Genomic DNA, 13,000 nt, shown 5'->3' with positions numbered 1-13,000 from the left:
CTTTCATGTTTATTCACTCTCTGTTGTATATAACATCATTACTTTTGTTTTTGTCACTAATATCTATATCAAAGACATAAGTTGTGAGGATACGTGTAATGACAGTTTTCCAGTGGGATTCCGAACTGTATTTTCTTCTGAAACTGAGATGTAACAGTGTTGATGTGTGTATACCCACAGTTAGAAAAAATATGAAAAGACTGCAATTTTTTAAGCTCTAGCTCTTCATATTCAGTGGCCCTGGTAAAAATGACATTTTCTAATACTTATCAGCCAAGATTATTTACAATATAGGCAGGCTAAAAGGGGTGAAGAAAAGGTCAAGAATTGTCACGAACACAATGAGCCAAATATTTTTCAAATAAGATACAAGGAAAAAGGACATGAGTTCTTCAGGGATTAAAAATGTTTAACATTTTGTGAATTTTTGAATTATGTCTACTGGTGACTGTGGTATTTTTAAGTGTGAACTCAGCTATGATTACCTTTGTTCCTGTCCATAGGAGAAAATAACTTCACTTAAGTCATTGTTAGTTGCAGCTGAAAAATATTGCTCTGTTGCATCATGGCTGGTTACAATATTGTGTGTTGTAGTGCTAGGGATGACGTACGATTTAATGCATTCAGTGTGGATGATAGCCGGTAGAATAACTGTGGAAAGATACTCTGACTTCATGCTCATCAGCACGCCCCCAAGACATAGCTGCACTTAGTGCTCCACATTTGATGCTAGTTTTGTGGACCTTTCAGATCTCAAATTTTTGAGGGCTACCAGGTTCCCTGAGAAAAATCCTCCATTTATTGTGTCTCTGTGAAGTCCCTCAGGCAGCTGTACTCCAAAGAGAATGATTGACGAAAAGTTAGAGCTCATGCAAGTGTTTTAGTAACTAAAGTGCATACAGATTAACCAAACGTTTCACTCCTATATGATGAAGGAATTCTTAACAAATCTGTACGATTTGTTGCTTTACTATAAAATTTAACAATATTAAACATTTGTTCAGTCATGCACGTTGTTGGCTGTATGAAAACATTTTACCAGTTGTAGATGTGCTGGTCCCTGAATGTACCAAATTCCTAGTATGAATAATATTTCAGTGGAAAAGATTTAGGTGATAGGATTTTGGCCGAGCTTAGACCTCCTCCTGAACAACATAAACCAAACCAAAATAAATTGTGTACTAAAGGACTTCTTGAGTAATGTTTGTTCACCATATGTTCTTCAAAAACAATATGACTACAGAGTGCTCATGAGGATACCTTATTACAGTTCATGTAACCAAATAAAAAGAAAATTGATCATGTATTGATTCTAGCTTATTTCTATGTGATCTATGTGATGTCAGTTGTGTCATTGCAACACTTTTCACTAGGAAATTTGCCATTTTTGAATAATTTCCAGAATGACTCCTGAATGCTGGGATTGCAAGTGTAGGAAGGACACTTTCTAGTCAAACCTTACTCAGAAATTTCCACGACACTCAGTTAAAACCTGAGTCTACATGTCATTGATGGATAGCAGAATGAGGAGTATTTTATTCAAAAAAGCTAACTCTGCAGGAGGCTTTTTATTTAGGAAGGCTTGATTCTGGTGGAGACAAAAATGACAAAAAATAAAATAAAACAAAAAGAATCCTCAAACCAAAACAAAGCACATAAAAACAACCCTACTCTAATATAAACCCTTTTCTTTGGCTAGTACTGTCTTATCTTGAAGAATGACAAAGATAATTGTAAACCTAACCACAAAGTGCATAGAGAGATTACTTCACACATCATTGAAGTATATCCTGTCTCTGGGGCAAAAACTAACAGTGGTTTAAGAGCATTTAGTGATGCCATACAGGAATTTCTTTTGATACAGTTCCAGCTCCTAGATGTAATTTCCCACTATCAAGTTCACTGATGGTGATGAAGCTAATATCACTGTTCTTAGTTTAAATGTGCCAGAAGGCTCTTTGATAATCCAAAATATTCTGGGGATCTTGACTGTATCTTAAAATTGTAGGAATCTCTCTTCAGGGAGAGTAATTTCTGTAAAATTCAACAGAGCTAGATGGATATAGATAGATAAATGGAGGGGCTGACCCATGACATTTGTGCTAATACTACAGTTTACTTTGCGTATCTATAGCTGTCCAGGAGAATTTTTCCAATAAGAATTTAAATAAATGAATGCTTAATTAGTGATGTTTTCTTTGCAAAAAGTACTTCCTTCTGCATACTCATTCACTTCAGTTGTGAGATAAAGAAATCAGTACAAAGAATGTAATTGTGTTTTTGGTGGGGTTATGGATGTTGAACTGGGGAAAGATGTGGTGTTTGATGGGTTGTGGGTTAGGATGAGGGGTTAGAGTTCTCCAGGACCGCAGACTGAACTTGGTCTACAGTGATATAACTAGTAAAAGACAAAAAACTGTAAAAGAAAATAAAAAACCTATCATGACCTTTAATAAAAAATGAATCTCACAAGAATTTGAGAATATTCATTTAATATATTCCATATGTTGTAACTATGGCAAAGCTTTCTGAGCCATGAGCTAGCATTCCTAAGTAATTCCCCAAATTGGACTAACTGGCAGGGATAATTTTTTTTAAGTCAACGTAACTGTATTTATAATGTTTGACAAACTAACTGTAGTTTACTTCAGGCTGTTGTATCTGGTTTCTTATGGTATGTTTCACCAGTTCACTTGATAGCTCTGTTGCACAGAACTAGCCAAATCTAATTTACATACTGGAGGCTCTGTGGTCAACTGGAATTATGTCTTTGCCTTGTAATTCTGTGAACCTGGATTCACATGTGATGGGAGTTCAATAGAATAATGTATTTGGTGGTCTCAATTACCAGCATGTCACCAGAAGAAATTTGTCCATATTAGACAAACTACCCAGATTTGATGGAGTCCAGGCCAATTCACATCCTCTGATCCAGAGAAGTCAAGTAGTGGAAGAAAATGGCCTGAGTTCAAACTAGATTAGCTCTGCTCTGGGTATCTAATGTTCACAACTGGTACTTGTAGAGCAGACACTGAGAGCTTCATTGACCTTGACAATACTGTGAAGGCAATATTTTCATAAGAAGGGACAGTTGTTGAAATGGTTTAATATGCATATCACATGGATACTTTATCCATCTTCTAAATTTACTGAATGTCCATCTCAGTAGGTGTTTTTATTGTATTTTCTAAGATATTTACAGAGCAGTGTCCTGCCCAAGTCTAGATCAGACTTTTCATAGAACTGCATCAAAACTTAGTTGCTGTACACCTGATAGAAATAATTGACTTTCTTGAAGGTTTAGACATGACTGATTTTCTTCAGTTTTCTAGGTGACAGAAGAGCCTGTACATTTGTACCTTTAAGAATGTGTAGATATGAAATAAAAAATCCTAGAAAAATGTAGATTGAAGGGAACCTCTGAAAGTCATCTAGTCTTGCTTCCTGCTCAAGGTTGCCCTTTTCAAAGTAGGATTAGGATATTTAGCATTTTCACATGCTTTTATTTAAGCATGTGAAAATCCCCAAGAATGGAAGTTCCTCAGCCTTTGGGCAACTGTTCCAGTGTTAAACTTGCTTATTGTTTTTTCTCATGTCCAATTGGATTTTCCCTCCTTACTATGCTTTGTGACTATTACTTTTAGTCCTTTCATTATGTGCTTCTGGAAAGTCACAGTCAATTTGTTTCTGCTTCTTTTCTTTACCTCCCTGCTTCTTCATTCTTTTGGAAACCACTGCTACAGATGCTTAGCAAGTCCTTTTGATTTGACCTGAGACTTTTTACTGTCAAATTTTCTTAATGCTCTTTATGGAGTTGAAAAATAGGAGACTCAAAATTGACATAAAAAAAAATATATCTTTTCAAAGGATTTCTTTAGATATAGGAAGAAAAATTTTCATCCCTGTGTTAGGGATGAAAAGAAATGTGGAGTCAATATCTTGTTGGTACTAGTGCAAATCTTATAGAATCATAGAATATCATGTGTTGAAAAGGACCCACAAGGATCACAGAGTCCAGCTCCTAAACTGTATGCTAAAGTTTGTGAAAGTCTTTCACTTAAGAAAAATGGTAGACACTAAGACTGATGGGGTGTTCTTTATACATTCAGGGTAAATTTAATTTGTAATGCAATTAAAATGCATTAATGTTTAAGAATAATCTTCACAAAACCGAAAAAAGTTGAAATATATTTTTGAATACTCCTAACTAAGCTGATTTTTTTTCCATTTACATAAGAGTTAATATGCTCAGACACAAAATCATATGGTATCAGCAGCAGATTATCATGTGAAGAGATTCTGCGAAATGCCTTGGAAGGAGTGTGTTCTTCTTCTAAAGTGTTATGGTTTAAGACAAAAAGACAGCGTGGAGGTTAAGTGGATTTGGATACCAAGGCATTTTGATCACAGATGCATGCAATTTTGTGATTTACAAAATGTCCCTGTTATTCTGGGAGAGAAACCACAGTCCAGGAGAGACCAGGAGAGAAGCTGTGTGAGTCAGGGTAGTTGTTCCTTACACAACTTGCTTGTTATGAGAGAGAGAAGCCATGGCCTGCGGACAAGGTCAGATGAGTGAGTGTAGTGTTTCCAGCAGTGCTGTGTATAGTCCTCATGCAGAGCTGTGGGGACCCTTGGGTTCTCCTCCCTCCCCAGAGGCTGGGGAGACGGTCCTGGTGCAAGGCTGTAGTGTTCCCTCCCCAGAGGCATTCTGCGGGGTACTGGGAAACTGTAGGATGCAGGAGTACTCTTAGATCTTAGGTATAAGATTGGGTAGAGGATGCCTCACTGCTGATTAGTCTGCGTAAACTGTGCTCTCATTTTCTGAGTTACTGTCCCCACTGGTGACAGTCACAATTTGCTTGTTCCAGACACTTCTGGAGATGTTTGCTCTTCTTGACTGACAATAAACAGGCTGTTTGCATAGTTTGGCTATCTAGTTTTTTAAACACAAAAAAAAACTGCTTTTTTTTTTTTTTTTTGTGACAATTGGATAATCTTATTTAATCTACTTTCATCACAGCAAAAAATTGGTTAGATTTCAGAGACTTATGCTAAGACTTGTGCTATCTGTGCCTAACTTGTACTAAGTGCTACTTTGTAGTCAGCTTATTTGTTAGCTGACACAGTCTGTGTGCAGTCTCAGACCTCTGATGTAGCTGTTCTCTTCTACAGAAGTATGAGGCTACTTGTACTAGTAATATTTCTCATACTAGTATTTCTACATGCCATAGAGTTAGAAAATGTTTCTGACTTGGACAAGACAGATTCCTATCTTCAGGTGAAAATAAGTGGACCTCACCTGCTTACAAGGTATGTGTTGTCTGGACCAGCATTCATCTTAAGAATATATCAAGAGGGAAAAGAATGCAAATAATAAGTGAAGTTGTATGAAAAATAATGTCATTAAAAGGAAATAAAAAAAAACCTTCCCCTCCTCCTCCCTTCTCCCCCGCCCCCCAAACAAACAAACAAACAAACACACACACAAACAGAAACCAACAAAATAATCGGAAAACCAAACCCACTTGCAGACCAAATTGAGAACACTGAAAATTACAGAAGAGTCCCCAAGCAGAGATTGGAGCCCTGCAGTAGTGGCCTCACTATGGTAAACTAAATCATCTGTACAAGCTGGTTTCAATAAACCATTCAACGTGATAAAGGGGTGCTATTATATTACAAAGCCCAGAAGGCTCTTGTACTTCCACTATCACGAACCCAATAGGTTAAAAATATTTTAATGCAACTGGCATAGCTTTCTACAGTGAAAACAGAGCTACAGGCAGAAAATATCCCTTTATTAACGTATACAGTAGGTCACCAAGACAAATTAGAAGGAAGTAATCTGGTTTGTTCTGATCATTCAATACTGTGAAAACAGTTTAAGAAACTATGTATAAGCAGCTGGGAAGCAAATAAGTTTTATAAGAAGTCTTGTAATAAAAAGTTTCTGCTGAAAAATGAATTGCATGCTTTCAATGAAGAGGGCCTCTCATGATGCAGTCATGTTTTCTACCGGAGGGAGAGTTAGCCCAGAATCAGCCTCTGAAGAGAAGAGTTCTTGCCACCTTGCAGTTACTGTTTTATTTTTTTCCTTCCTGCCTTCCTGGCTTCAGTACTAGTGATGTTACAGAAGAGAAAGACAGTTGCCTGTGAACAATAAATCCCACTTTGAAACATCCGCTGTTCTTGGAGTTTTGTATTGCCTCTGTAGTCATTTGACATTGAGTAAAGAAAAAAGAAAAGAAAAGAAAAGAAAAGAAAAGAAAAGAAAAGAAAAGAAAAGAAAAGAAAAGAAAAGAAAAGAAAAGAAAAGAAAAGAAAAGAAAAGAAAGGATAAAGACAAAACAAAGTCTGTGAGCCAAATGCCAGAATCCTTACTCACACTCCATTCCTTGCTTGTTCATGAAAAACGTTCAAGAACGGGAAGAAAGGGAGAGGAAAATGCTGTGAATTTCAGCTCCTCACAGTTTCCTCTGAACTCTCTGGTTAGAATGGTTAGAATCCCAGGAGCTCCCATCCTCAAAATTTGCAGTGCAAATTCTAGGGGATCTGAAAGTATCAATCAAATATGCATGATAGTGTTTAATGGTAACCCTGTGGCAAGATAGTCCTTCTGAAGCTGCCTGATTGTGTATGGTGTGCACATAAGGGGACTGCTGGGCTGAGCAGGTTTCTTGGGAGTGCAGCTCCAGTGGTTAGAGTAAAGGATCAGCAGGGCATGATTTCTGTCCCAGTCTACGGAAGCAAAAATTCCAGTTGGACAAAAACCTGAATCTTTCTCTTGACAGTTATTTCTGCAAACCCCAGATGGACTGGGAGAAGAAAGAGATTTCATAGACAGTCTGTCTTAGCCACACCAGGTGATAATGGAAGGGCAAGCTCCCATTGTTAGTAAAGCCTTCTGAATTTTCTGTGTGCCAGCTGTGGAAGTCACAGGATACTCAACAAAAATGAGGGAGACATTCTTACGTGTTAATACAATTCATGCAAGAGGGAGCCCTCACTTTCTGTAACTCTGCTGTCAGTGAAGCTTTCTTTGTGCAGTGATCCATATTTTCAGCAGTTGTGAACAGGCATGGCTCCTCCAAAAGTCCACCCAGCCTTGTCTGGCTACCCTGGTTGAGGGACTAGCCTGTAGACACTATGAGGCTTGATATGGAGTACCTGTGGTTGTGTCAGGCCTTCAGGAGACTAAAATCCGTATAGCTCAGCCCCTCTCAAAAGAGTCACTCCAACAGACACAGGCTGCGCAGTTAGCTCTCAGATTTTGCTCTGATTCACAGTATCAGAGACAACAATTACCCAGAGCCACATACAGAGCCTTATGTGTATCATTGTGCCAGTTATGTATGCATACATTTAGTCATCACCGGCCTCCACCACAAATCTCCTGCTGTAATCATGGCAATTAGTTATTTTATGAACAACATGAGGATAGTGTGACATATTGAGAGCTCTCTCTCCTGTCCCTCCTTTCCTGCAAATCCTTGATCCTGCAGTATTCAAGAAAGAAAAACGAATTCAAATATTAAGTAAAACTTCTTGTCACAACAAATATGGAATAAAAAAATGATTTGAAATACTCAGCATCATTTATGATGTAATCTCCTGGCAATAGAAAGCTGGCAATGTGCTACAGTCATGCTTTCAATTACATTACTAAGTAATCACACATTAAAGTCTAATGGCAAATGATTCTTTATTCCCAGGGTGCCCTGTCCAATTGTTTTCTAAATTGGTTTCAGGAATAAGGATGCAAGCATGACTGCAAAAATATTATTTATGGTTTGGAAGTCATCTTTTGTATCTTTTTTTTTTTTTTTTTTTTCCCTATGTGCTTTCTGGCAGATATTTCAGAATGTAGTTTATTATTCCTAGGTTCATGTTTTAGTTTGACAGTTAAGAAATGCTTAAGCTTCACGATAAACTTGGTTGGATTGATAGATAGAGTTGTCAATTTTGCACTGCCACCAAATATATTGCTTGTCCCATAAGAAATGAATATTCTCTGAGGAAAGACCTCTGCCAGTATTCAGTACTTTTGCCTTTCTATATGCACTTGCATCTCCCCTTCTCAGTGCCTGCAGCAACTGGTATACAGTGAAAAGAATGTACAGGCTTTGTGTCTTGACAATACTAGAGTCTTCAAATATGACAAAACATAGTATTTGTTCCTTCTCTTTATAAAACAAAAGAAAAAGTAAATGAACTCCCTGAATAACAGAGAACCTTGAACTTCAAGATAATTCTTGAAGCTTCAGGAAAGTAAGGATTAAAATAATGGGGGAAATTCATGCTAAATGAAGTTTGCTTTTAAATTTCACATTGCATGTTGGAAAAGTATATTTATACAGCTGACATTTTCATTTTTTCAGCATCACAGTTTTAAAATATCTTAGCTGTCTTTACTTTTGCCTTAATGAAGAGGATTTATGAATTCAACTGCATTTTTTGCATAACGCAGGAAAAGAAAACATTTCAAGTCATAAGGTCTAATCAATCCATTTAAGTTCTTCAAAGGTTCACTAACTCTTGTGGTTATTCTTGGGTGTTACTCAGGGACAAAGAAGGAAGAAATGCAAAGGATGCTTGTGTGAAGAGAATATGCTATGAAAAGGTCATGAAAAAAAATGAAGGTTTGCTGAAGCAGCAAAGATCATGAGCATAAACCATTCATCTGACCTCTTTTTCCCCAGCATGGAACCTAAGTCCTGAAAAATCTAGGGCAGCCCAAATCTAAGTCTCTCTGTTTTCCTATTGTCACCGCTCCTACTTATGGGAAACTTCTGTGTTGTATGATATCTACAGATAAGCAAAATTTTATGTTGTTATTAACACTAATGTGTGTGCATGTATGTGTGCAGATATAGAATGATTCATAACTTAGTTGTATTACACAGAAAGGTATATAAGAAAGACAAAACCATTGTTGGATTTGAATTTATGGAGCAGATTTACAAGGACTTCTACATTTTTGTAGATTCCTACCACTCCTAGGATTTCTGCCTCTTGTCCTCTGTGTACTTTCCATACCGTGTGTGTGTCTCATGATGCGGAGGTATTATGGAACTGATTTTTCAGTTTCATTCTTCCCCTCCTTTCCCACCAAGTGTGTCATCTACTGGAATAATGCTTCTACCGGATACATAGACCCAGCAGGAGCCTGTTGTGAACACTGCCAAGCTGCCCCAGAGCCCAGTATGATCCCTGCAAGGTTTGATGAATTCTAAATGTTAATTAAGTCAGATGGCTAGTTTTAGTTAAGACCATAAGTGAGTCTGATCCCTGTGAGATTTTGCTATAGTGAAAATGCAAGTACTAGAAATTATATTACCATAATGACTTTTGCAGACTCAGCTATATGCTGAGACTGGTAATTGAGCTAGTTAAAGAGGTTGCTTGCTGTGTAGGAGGTGTATTAGGCAGCATTAGACCATAGTAAAGATAATATTAAGCATGGGAATGGAATTCAAGTTAGTGGTTTTGTGGTAGGTGGAACTGGACCTGGTTGTTTGACTTGAAAATGTCTGCCTGCGTTGTACTACAACCCTTGTTATGGTCATCAGGACAGACCACCTCTGCCTTGACACGAGAAATGCTTGCTTTGGTGGTGTTTTTCATAATTATTTCAGAATATTCTTAATTACTACCAGAAGATTTTATGAGGTCATTTTTCAGAAGGGGCTTGGCACTGCCCCTTTAGCTCTAGAATGTGCAAATAGTACATGTCGTTTGAGAAAACTATGTCTGGGACCCACACCAGGACAATATTGACCTTACTCCCTGTAGCACTGGGCAAGGAGATATCTTGCCTCCATGCTGTGAGCTTCACAATATGGACTTCAAATAAGACTCTTAGCCAGACCTTTGACCCAAATCCTGGATTAGACTTGACTGACTAAATTGGATTGCAATTTGGTGTGAGTAAATATGTGAAGTAGTCGTGGATTATTTATTAGTTTTGCTTTCAATGTAAAATGTGTTTTCTTTTATGTGGTGAAATGCTCAGAATTCTAAGTTTAACGCTGTAAATACTAAATTAAATAATATTAATACTATTATTAATACTAATTATTATAAATAATAATAATAATAACAATATAAATAATATAAATATTAAATACTAAAGTAAACAAGTATATGGATAATTTCTTTAAGTGTTCCTTTCTCTCTATCTTGTTAGGGCTCTTGCAGTTCTCTTAAGAATGCCTTGTAATTCAACTAAGGAAGTCTAGAGTACGTTTCTTGCATTTATTAATCACTTGTTGAACTTAGATCAGCTAAAGACAAAAGCTGAAGAAACAAGAATAAGGTTTATAAAAATAGCAATTGCTGCAAGTATACTTTAAAGAAATATTTTTGTTTTGAGATTTTAATGTATCTGCCTCTTTTAGTTAAAAAAAAAAAAAAAAAAAAAAAAGAGAGAGAGAGAGAAGGAGCCAGAGAAGAAAATGAGGTTGGAAGAGTTCCAAATACTCTGAACCTAATTTTCTGATGTTTGGTTTGTGCTACAAATGTTCAGAAATTAATTAGAAAACTGTCCAAATTCCCTGAGAGTACACTGACATGTTGTCTTTTACCAAAGGTTGTTGCTAACAGTCAGAAGTGGTTCTGGTATAGCGCATATGCAGCGCCTGCTAAGTAGTTATTTTTATTTTACTGTTTGATAGGGCCTGAGGACCTTTAAATAATCCAGATATTTTTTTTTCACGCTAAATGAAGTATAAAGAAAATGGTGGAAAAGTGCCCTTGCTCCAAAACATGGGTAACCTAAAAAGAAGGCATGCACAAGATGCCTTTATTTGCACTGTCTGAGCAAGGTGCTTTAAGCACTTGCCTATCATAAGTACCTAATTTATATCTTGTGAATATGCATATTACTATCTAATTGATCCAAGGTTTCGGTGGCTTATATAAATCACATTTCCTGTCTATGATACAAACAGCAGTGAAAGTCCAATCTCCTGAATCTCAAGCCTGTGGCTCAGCAGCAAAGTCAGCTTAACTTTAAATATGAATCCTCTGCCATTTATTGAAGATTATAAAGCATCTTTTATAAAGCTTTTTTTTTTTTTTTTTATATGAAGATTATTAAGCACCCTCCTCCCCCCCCTTTTTTTTTCCTTCACAGTAAGTTCAACAAGTTTTACTGTTTGTATAGTTAACATCTGCTTTTTTTAAAACCTTTTTATTTTCAGTTCTTTTTCTGTGGTGGGGAGAGCAAATCCAGTTCCAATACAAAAAGCAGTGTGATTAGGGTCACTACACAGGTGGCTTTTTTCCTGCATTTCATTTCAGGTTAGTGGTTTAACCTCATTGCTGTGCATTTGCTTTAGGTCACAAAACTTTGTGTCAGTTTGGAACACAGGGTTGTTTTTGTGTGTGTTTGAAGGGTATGAGTTTACAAGTTAGGCACTAAATACCTATCAACATTTTAGTCAACGTTTGTTCTTCCAGTTTAAGCAGGTATATTTGAAACATGAAGATTTCATTCTTTAGATTGCATTCAGAGATGTTAAGATTTTCATTTGATTTCATCGTATACAGATTTATTTTATCAAGCTTGTTCTATTACAACTTCTAAAATCATTTAAAGAAATATCAACGCAACACTTTGAGATGAGAACACATTTAAGACTTTTTTTTCTGTCATTATGGAATAAATTACTATTATTTTTCTTTCCAATGAATATCGAAGTCTTAAGTTCACCAGAACCAATTGCCTTTTTTTCAATAATGTGGACAATTTCTTTTATTTAGGTCCTGGTTCTACTCTGTGCTTATATACTGCTCTAAATCTGGAGTAACTTGAGTGAGTTACAACATTAGATCATTCACAAAATGATAAAAAAGGATTGTTATGACTTCATCATATATATATCTTTTCCTTCATGTACATGAGTTACATTAATTGATTAATTACTGTATGTTTATACCTAGGTATTGACGTAGTTATAATGCTTTTGTAGTAACCAGTTCCCCTTCTTGCATTTTTTCTCCTTCTTATTTTTTTTTTTACTCTCTACAATAAAAGAAATTCAAGGAAAAGCCAATGACTGTATATTCTGTGCATTAAGGTTGCCATTTGGTGCTCTAATTAAAAAATGCTGCCAATTAGTAACATGATTTCATACAAAGTTTGCATGGAGACCACTAAAAAGACATTGTCCCAAAGCCCGAAGGCAGAGATCATGTTCAGAAACAATCCCTTTTGTTCATGAATAAGCATATTGTTCATTCTTTGGAAAGCTGACAAAGATACTTGTTGCTGACGTTTACATTTTTTTTGAGCTGTTTGAAAATATTCAGTACGATTGCATCCCAAACAGGCAAACCTCTCAGCATTCTAGAGAGTCCCAAAGTGGGCAATGGTTGTTCATAGATCACATGATGGGAGGAAAGGGATTCAGTTATCTGATCACCCCAGAAGCACAGGGATGCATGCTGGTGTTACAAGACAGGGACCCTCCGCTTGGACTAGTTGGGAATATTGGGGTGCAGGTGTGTTCCTGAGGGCAAGTCTCTGCTATAATGTATGGATTACCTGACTGCTGTGTAACACCTCTGTGTCCATGTCTCTTGCCCACAGGACACTGGGCAGCTGGTGAAGATGACTGAGACATGTCCAGTAATTGATTTCTGGTGCATGGGGAAAAGCTGAGATGCCGTTCTGCCAATATGTGAAATACTTCATTGTGGAGAGGGCAAATGATTGAGTACTCATTGTGATACTCTTTGTGCATTTTCTTTAAGCCTGGGAGCACTCTTCATTCATTTATATCTTCATTCACTCTTCATTCTGAAGTGTTTCTTCAAAAATACGGCATTCTGTCCTTTTACAATTCTGTCCTTTAACAAAAAATAAAAAATTAAAAATCTAAGGCTTGTCTATACTGTGTCAAGACCCACAGCGCACTGACAGGTTGTGGTGGCCTTCATCTGTGGTCTTGGTCCATAACCCCTGCCCTATGGCCCTGAAAGTCTATTTAACTCA

The sequence above is a fragment of the Aythya marila genome (assembly GCF_965140915.1).
Source record: "Aythya marila genome assembly, chromosome: 2".
Taxonomy (NCBI): domain Eukaryota; kingdom Metazoa; phylum Chordata; class Aves; order Anseriformes; family Anatidae; genus Aythya; species Aythya marila.
The sequence above is the reverse complement of the archived record's forward strand: the minus strand, read 5'-3'. Positions refer to the sequence as shown.